This window comes from Haliotis rubra, unplaced genomic scaffold, assembly GCF_003918875.1.
Source record: "Haliotis rubra isolate DU_JTF1 unplaced genomic scaffold, ASM391887v1 Scf1008, whole genome shotgun sequence".
NCBI lineage: Eukaryota > Metazoa > Mollusca > Gastropoda > Lepetellida > Haliotidae > Haliotis > Haliotis rubra.
Genome location: NW_025764902.1, coordinates 281,514 through 291,270, shown reverse-complemented (window position 1 = coordinate 291,270; position 9,757 = coordinate 281,514).

The following is a 9,757-nucleotide window of genomic DNA, read 5'->3' as shown; positions in this document are numbered from 1 at the left end:
CCAACACTGACCAGTGTACTCTACATCACTTTAAGCCGGACAGTGTACAGTACAGAGGGGGTTGGTATCCAACACTGACCAATGTACTCTACATCCCCTTAAGCCGGACAGTGTACAGTACAGAGGGGGCTGGTATCCAACACTGACCAATGTACTCTACATCCCCTTAAGCCGGACAGTGTACAGTACAGAGGGGGCTGGTATCCAACACTGACCAATGTACTCTACATCCCCTTAAGCCGGACAGTTTGCAGTACAGAGGGGGCTGGTATCCAACACTGACCAATGTACTCTACTTCGCTTTAAGCCCGACAGAGAACAGTACAGAGGGGGCTGGTATCCAACACTGACCAATGTACTCTACATTCCCTTTAGCCCGACAGTGTACAGTACAGAGGGGCCTGGTATCCAACACTGACCAGTGTACTCTACATCCCCTGAAGCCGGACAGTGTACAGTACAGAGGGGGCTGGTATCCAACACTGACCAGTGTACTCTACATCCTCTTAAGCCGGACAGTGTACAGTACAGAGGGGGCTGGTACCCAACACTGACCAATATACTCTACATCCCCTTAAGCCGGACAGTGTACAGTACAGAGGGGGCTGGTATCCAACACTGACCAATGTACTCTACATCCCCTTAAGCCGGACAGTGTACAGTACAGAGGGGGCTGGTATCCAACACTGACCAATGTACTCTACATCCCCTTAAGCCGGACAGTGTACAGTACAGAGGGGGCTGGTATCCAACACTGACCAATGTACTCTACATCCCCTTAAGCCGGACAGTGTACAGTACAAAGGGGGTTGGTATCCAACACTGACCAATGTACTCTACTTCCCCTTAAGCCGGACAGTGTACATTACAGAGGGGGCTGGTATCCAACACTGACCAATGTACTCTACATCCCCTTAAGCCGGACAGTGTACAGTACAGAGGGGGCTGGTATCCAACACTGACAAATGTACTCTACATCCCCTTAAGGCGGACAGTGTACAGTACAGAGGGGGCTGGTATTCAACACTGACCAATGTACTCTACATCCCCTTAAGCCGGACAGTGTACAGGTACAGAGGGGCTGGTATCCAACACTGACCAATGTACTCTACATCCCCTTAAGACGGACAGTGTACAGTACAGAGGGGGCTGGTATCCAACACTGACCAATGTACTCTACATCCCCTTAAGACGGACAGTGTACAGTACAGAGGGGGCTGGTATCCAACACTGACCAATGTACTCTACATCCCCTTAAGCCGGACAGTGTACAGTACAGAGGGAGCTGGTATCCAACACTGACCAATGTACTCTACATCCCCTTAAGCCGGACAGTGTACAGTACAGAGGGGGCTGGTATCCAACACTGACCAATGTACTCTACATCCCCTTAAGCCGGACAGTGTACAGTACAGAGGGGGCTGGTACCCAACACTGACCAATGTACTCTACACCCCCTTAAGCTGGACAGTGTACAGTACAGAGGGGGCTGGTATCCAACACTGACCAATGTACTCTACATCCCCTTAAGCTGGACAGTGTACAGTACAGAGGGGGCTGGTATTCAACACTGACCAATGTACTCTACATCGCTGTAAGTCCGACAGTGTACAGTACAGAGGGGGCTGGTATCCAACACTGACCAATGTGCTCTACATCGCTTTAAGCCCGACAGAGTACAGTACAGAGGGGGCTGGTATCCAACACTGACCAATGTACTCTACATCCCCTTAAGCCGGACAGTGTACTGTACAGAGGGGGCTGGTATCCAACACTGACCAATGTACTCTACATCCCCTTAAGCCGGACAGTGTACAGTACAGAGGGGGCTGGTATCCAACACTGACCAATGTACTCTACATCCCCTTAAGCCGGACAGTGTACAGTACAGAGGGGGCTGGTACCCAACACTGACCAATGTACTCTACACCGCCTTAAGCTGGACAGTGTACAGTACAGAGGGGGCTGGTATCCAACACTGACCAATGTACTCTACATCCCCTTAGACGGACAGTGTACAGTACAGCGGGGGCTGGTATCCAACACTGACCAATGTACTCTATATCGCTGTAAGTCCGACAGTGTACAGTACAGAGGGGGCTGGTATCCAACACTGACCAATGTGCTCTACATCGCTTTAAGCCCGACAGAGTACAGTACAGAGGGGGCTGGTATCCAACACTGACCAGTGTACTCTACATCCCCTTTAGCCCGACAGTGTACAGTACAGAGGGGGCTGGTATCCAACACTGACCAATGTACTCTACATCCCCTTAAGCCGGACAGTGTACAGTACAGAGGGGGCTGGTACCCAACACTGACCAATGAACTCTACATCCCCTTAAGCCGGACAGTGTACAGTACAGAGGGGGCTGGTATCCAACACTGACCAATGTACTCTACATCCCCTTAAGCCGGACAGTGTACAGTACAGAGGGGGCTGGTATCCAACACTGACCAATGTACTCTACATCCCCTTAAGCCGGACAGTGTACAGTACAGAGGGGGCTGGTATCCAACACTAACCAATGTACTCTACATCCCCTTAAGCCGGACAGTGTACAGTACAGAGGGGGCTGGTATCCAACACTGACCAATGTACTCTACATCCCCTTAAGCCGGACAGTGTACAGTACAGAGGGGGCTGGTACCCAACACTGACCAATATACTCTACCCCCCCCTAAGCCGGACAGTGTACAGTACAGAGGGGGCTGGTATCCAACACTAACCAATGTACTCTACATCCCCTTAAGCCGGACAGTGTACAGTACAGAGGGGGCTGGTACCCAACACTGACCAATATACTCTACATCCCCTTAAGCCGGACAGTGTACAGTACAGAGGGTGCTGGTATCCAACACTGACTAATGTACTCTACATCCCCTTAAGCCGGACATTGTACAGTACAGAGGGGGCTGGTATCCAACACTGACCAATGTACTCTACATCCTACAGTACAGAGGGGGCTGGTGTCCAACACTGACCAGTGTACTGCACATCCCTTTAAGACTGAGAGTATCAAAGGCCTCCAGGCCAGAGTACATGTATATAGATAGTGTACATATAGTCATGTCACAACGTATATCATTCCCATTTGTAATGGTTACGTTTCTCCATTACAAGAAGTACATGAAGCGTTCGTAAAATTGTCAGTTGTGTCCCTTAGCTGTTTGATTTGTGTGCACTTCAGAATATACAGTGAGTGAGTGAGTGAGTTTAGTTTTACGCCACACTCAGCAATATTCCAGCTATATGGCGGCGGTCTGTAAATAATCGAGTCTGGACCAGACAATCCAGTGATCAACAGCATGAGCATCGATCTGCGCAATTGGGAACCGATGACATATGTCAACCAAGTCAGCGAAACTGACCACCCGATCCCGTTAGTCGCCTCTTACAACAAGATAGTCGCTTTTTATGGCAAGCACATGGGTTGCTGAAGACCTATTCTACCCGGATCTTCACGGGTCCAGAATATACAGTGCTTAAGATTCTGACTCAGTATTATGTGTCATAACTTGTACAAATACTTGGTAAAAACCTTTTTTCTCAATCTGTTATACAAATAACATGAAGTAATAAAGTGCACTTCGTCTTCAACTGCAGATACATTCAAATTTGAGTCACAATGTATATCAGTAACAATTATAATGATTTAGTTTCCCATCACCAAAAGTAAATGAAGCGTTCGTAAGATTGTCAGTTGTCTCCATGTGTTCTACGTTCTACAAATTGTTCAGGGTTTGTGTCTTATGTATCACTGTGGGATCAGATATGTTTACCTGAGATGTAAGATTCGTATCACCGACCTCCAGTCCTTGAGAGAAGCATCTGTTAACAACCTCATTCGGACATGACCCCAATGTCTCAAACACTTGCGCCCTGTCCATACATAAAATAACCACGCAAGCGATTTATCAGCGGGCTTTGAAATTAGGATCCTCTGACAAGATGAGGAATAGAACAGTATTAACACACGGCAGTAACAATACAGATTCAACCAAGTGATGGGGTACTTCCTTCGGCTACAGCTCATGTTACAGTAAACACATTTCAGAGGGACGCCTTGTTATACTGAAGGGAGCTATTTTCAAAATGATTTGGGCTGAATGGATACAATGGTTTCCTGCCAAACTAGTAATGAGGTTTGAGAAAACAAAACCATACAAGTCAAGCTTTTTTCTGGCATCAGAGGTATCAACAATATCGAAAGAGGCCTAAGATTTTCTTTGCTTACGCTTAAATAATTTGACTTTGTATTATGTACACGTGCCTCTTGTGCATAGCACTTATCCAAAGATGACCATTTCTGTAAAGAATGTTTCTACTATAAAATTTTAATCCAACAACTTTTCATTTGATGTTGTTACCATCTGCAATCTCTGCCCAGAGTATGAGGATGAAAGATAGATCCATAGTTAGCGGCATACAGAATAATTTGCTTTGCATCAAGGCAAAGTACCAGGAGTTTAATTTGACTGGAGATTTTCCTGACATTCCTCCCATCTGGCTTTATACTAGCTACACCGCGATATGGCATCTGTGTTGCCAGGAAAACAAGCTGTTTGGCATCATCCACAGCGATTGACCGGATGTGAATTTTACTCCTTACGGTAAGACTGACAGTGGCATTGAATGAGAAGGCTTGGATGGTCGTCGGATCTAAAGTAGCCATAAAAACTTGTCGGAGTGTTGGTACGTATGCCATGACAGTGGCAGGGTGTGGGCATACACGACGATGTGTTGTAATGGAGTTGTCCTCAGCGTGGAACGCCCGTAATGGCGTTTTCAAACCACGGACCATGTACGGTGAAAGCAGGACACTAGTCTGTTCTTCTGTTTTCACTGTAAGAATATAGCAGTGTTATTTATATACGGACAGTTTGTTGGCGTGTACAAATATTTCGGCTGATGAGGTCCTGGCTGTATAAGAAGATGTTCATAATCTGCACGCCGATCTCATGGTGCTGATAGTGTTTGAATAATGACCAAAATGATTAACAGTTATGGAACCGTTCTTTGTCTTAAACACTTAACAACTTATTAATAGGAAACCAATAAATGTGCATGCATGGTTGTAGGAACTAGATTTACTGACAGGGTAAGTGTGAAATATGATTTGAGGCACCCTGACTGCTACATTCTTTTGAATCAGCAACATTCTAAATGAGTTTCTTCAAATAGTTTCAAGAGCAAATAATCAACACTTACGTTTTATACAGCGAAGGTCTTTCGACCGGGAAAAATCACCCTTGATGTTTCTCTGTGCATATTTCCTTTCTTTGTGAAAAGGTCCTTGGTATTACCTACGATAGAAACTGTATGTACACACTGACACCAACTGATTACGATTTTTTAAAAGAGACCATAAGTATATAAGTATGGTCGTTATCACAATGTGATCTTATGCCTACAAAGAAGAAGTTATTGTATCTATCACATCAAGGCTTTTGGGTACAGTACCTCTTGACTTGCCCTAATATTGACACCAGTGCTTTGTGACAAAACTAAGAAAACGACACTCACATACACACGCGAGCCAACACGCAAACACACCCCATATATACTTTTCATAATAAGAAACGCATAAGCAATTTCAGAAGAATTTACTGCGTTGGTTTAAGACCAATTATTTCATTTAATTTCAATAGTAAAATGGTGAAAAAGTCAGAACAAATCCTTGGGTGTTCCAACAGGAATACAACAAATTATGTTCTAAGTATAATACCCATAAATCCATTTTCACAGACGGATCCAAGGATGATGGCCAAGGTGCCACTGCTACAGTCATTGGATCAAAGACTGTCTCCTCTAGAATTCCCGACAATAGTTCCATTTTCACTGTTTTGACCCATATTAAACAACAGAACCATTCCAAAAACTTCATCGTTTTTAAAGATTCATTGACTTGCCTTCAAGCACTTCAAGTCACCCTATCATCCTGAACGACCTTTCTACTGGCCAATGTGACAACGTCTTCTGCTGGCTGCCGGGTCACGTCGGCATAGCAAGTAAAACATAGGCCGATACTGCAGCTAAATCAGCTCTTGACAAGCCCTTACCTCCACTTTCGCATTGCTCAGTACATATTTTAAACAAACACCAAAACTGATTGCTGTCTGTTCTATTACCACGAAAGGTTTTACGACACTTCAATAGATTATTACCTCCCCTTGGAAATCTTCAGTCATAGAGGAGAGAAAAAAGAGATTATTTATAAATCACATTCGTCACCGCTCGCCCCTTTCCGTAACCCCCAAGAAGACTCGTCCCCGTCTCGATGCTTGTTATGTGCGAAATTACGACAAACCAATCAGAACGCGCGTAATGAGTGCGGTGCTTTGATAAAAATAATCCCGAGTACTTAAACCGTTTATGGCATAATGTCATTGTTTCAAAAATCATGAAAAATATATATCGTCATACTGAAAGTACAAAGAAATAAGAATCATGCGATTGACGGTGAGAGAGATTCAAATACACGCGCGTGCGTTTGTTCTCATGGGTCCAACTGAGTGTATTTCTGACGATCTTACGGTCTTGTAATGGAGATTGTACATGCGCTTCCAACAATTTTAGGAAAACAAATTGATTCATCAAGCTAAGACTTTGAAATACTTCCATACATACAAAATTATTTACTGCGTATTGTTTTGAAGCTGTTAGACTTGCCAATTTCATGTATAAGCCGGTTTAGAGGAAACAAAGGTTACCCTGCCCTAAACTGAATATTTTTAATTACAATTACCCGTGTTTGGCAATATCAGCTAAAAACAGAGTTTCTCTGCCATAAGTTATGGGTTACTAGGTGACAGAAAGACATAGTGTATTTGGGAGATAATTTTGAGATATCGAACACTCTCATGTCAATAAAATGTGAATTCAGACCCATAATATTACATTCCACAAGCGTCAGTTGTTATTATTTACATCAAATCAGCTTCTGGGATTGATGAACAGCCCTTATTTCACGTAAAAAACTGCACTTATTTCACTGAAATACTGCACAGTGAGGCATTAAGGGGACACTAATGGATGAGGATGACCGAGTGATGGAATTTGGTAGTGAGACATTGTGGTATATCAGCATGTACCAGTATATCAGTGTGTACCAGTATATCAGCCTGAACCAGTATATCAGCCTGTACCAGTATACCAGCGCATGTACCAGTATATCAGCCTGTACCAGTATATCGGTGTGTACCAGTATATCAGCCTGAACCAGTATATCAGTGTGTATCAGTATATCAGCATATACCAGTATACCAGCTTATCTTGGGAGATATTTGCTACCTTTGACACGAGCACGTCGACAACATCCTATTTTCCACACCAAGCTGCTGCCATCAAAGGTGTCCAACCCCCATATCCCCTTTAAAATGTCCTTCTAACGACGCATAATACGTACATGTGCGACATTTTATTTTGTCTTATTTGAAACGGTCTGCTCTTTGTGAGACTTGTGTGAGTTGCAATGGTGAATTGTTTTGCTGGTTAGTAAGCAAGTCACTGATAATACCATAATACAATAAAAATTGAAAATGTTAAAATGTTAACTTTCCGATTTAGATTCTCTAACTTGTGACCCAAAGTAGTGACATAAACGGTGCGTAAAATAAAATGATAAAATTTGAGTTGGCAAATAATAAATAAATGTTGCATCCATAATTACCCCAGTAACCTGAGGTTTAGAATGGTGTAACTCGTATTTTAAACTGTGCACTAGACTGCGAATTATGATGTGGTTAGTGCCACGCGCGTTACCGAGCTTTGGGTAATGTTTGAAGTAGCAGCGATTGGCGGCGAAATGAAATGTTGTGACACCAGACTATTCTCGTGTTAACACCACCACTTTGAGAAGGAAATATGACGAGACTGGCCCCAATACTGACCCACCCCTCTGTACAGGTATTAGCGTGATACTATTGATGTTTAGTATCGAGTGGAAGTGTGGTGCTAATGTATTGCCTAATGTCTATACACTGGGTGTAATGGCGGATGGCCTTCTGTTAACGAGGAGAAGAGCGATGTTTCCAATCATGAAAGTTAGCGACTATGTATGTTATCAGTGTAACCTTTATGTAACTTTAGAAACACTTTTCTACATTTTGCCACGAGCATTACAATGCGCCCTGCTTAGTTCCTCGGATTACTGCCTGGCATGGTGCAAGGCGAATTGCGAATTGAACTCGACTGAAAGGGGTGGTAGGTGTGTGTGCTGGTATGTTGTATGTGATTAACTTTGTAAAGCAAAATCATTCGTGAAATAACTAAAAAACGTTTTCTCATTAAATACGTTGTGAAAGGGTATGAATTTTTTATATAAAACCTTAAACACCACGGACACCAGCTTAATGCTTGGTGTGCCTTAGTGCTGCCTGCCCCCCATGCACGCAGTAGGTGGGATGGCCTACTGAAACATACTTACTTGGGAAGGAGTGTTGGCAGTAACGCAACAGCAACAGATTGCTGGGATATTGCTAAAAACAGTGTAAAACCATACTCACTCACTCAATAGAAGTAGGGTCTAACTTTAATTCCGGAAAACACTTAGCAGTGTCAATTTTTCAAACCGCTTGATTATTTTCACTTGAAATTACTCCATCCTATAGGAAATTAAACAATCTACATGTCCGTGTAATTTTAAAGACGTCGGTGGTTTCAGTGACACGCGAGTGCATCTCACACAAAGTTCACAAAGCTCTCGTAAGCCTAAGATGTAACTCTTCTCGTAGCATTCGTACTTCCTATGTTACAGTATAGGAGGTAGGAATGCTACGAGGAAAGTAACGAGATCTTAGGCTCACGAGAGCTTTATGAAACGGGGCCCGGGTCACTAAGCCTGCCATTAGACATTGAACATTATTAAAAGAACATTCTATTTCAAAACATTTTGGTGTGATAATATACAGCAACCCAGTCGTATCACTGATTGCACATGGAAATCCATAAAGGCTAAAGTCAGATGTCCCCGTAACACCGAGAAGCTTTTGGATGTACAATATATTAATAGTTGTGACACCTTTTTATTGAAGGTCACCTACTTTGCTTTGACCGTAAATGTTACCTATTGATTTATCTGACAAGCAAAAGACCTACAAACCAGTAACAGCTACACCCTTTAATGAAATCCATAATGATTGCTTCCATGTGTGTATCTCACTGTTCTGTTCATCACGCAACAGATATAAGGATTCCTGTGACATTTAAATGTCGTCTCCTAGAAAACTATAATTTCTTAAACCAGTGTAAAGGACATATGGAACGTAAAACAAACTCATTCATCGTTTTATGAACCTCTGCGGGATTGGTCTTCAGCGTCCTATATACTGGCCACATAGAGAAACTGTGCACACAGAAAATATAAAGATAGGCAGACAGCGTCTTTATGCATAAATAAAGGTGTGAACATAGCAAGTATTGGAGACAATCAAACGCTCATGCGGGTGTCAGGCGACGTGACGTCATTGATGGTGGCCTATGGACTTGCAATGTGTTACTGCACGTGCAGCCTGTGCAGCTTCACACAACATGTGAAACTCAGAAATTGATGTCACTGTCGAAAGCTTGATCTTTGGTCATTCAAACGTTCACAAATTCACATGAAAAGTCACATGCACATCATGCCAAGATTAACATGTGCTCAACGTCATGAAGCCATTGGAATGGTTCGAGCAGGCACGAGCCAACAACAGGTGGCAGCACATTTCCAATGTGATCGTAACACGATATCTGCATTGGTCAGGCGTTAGGGAA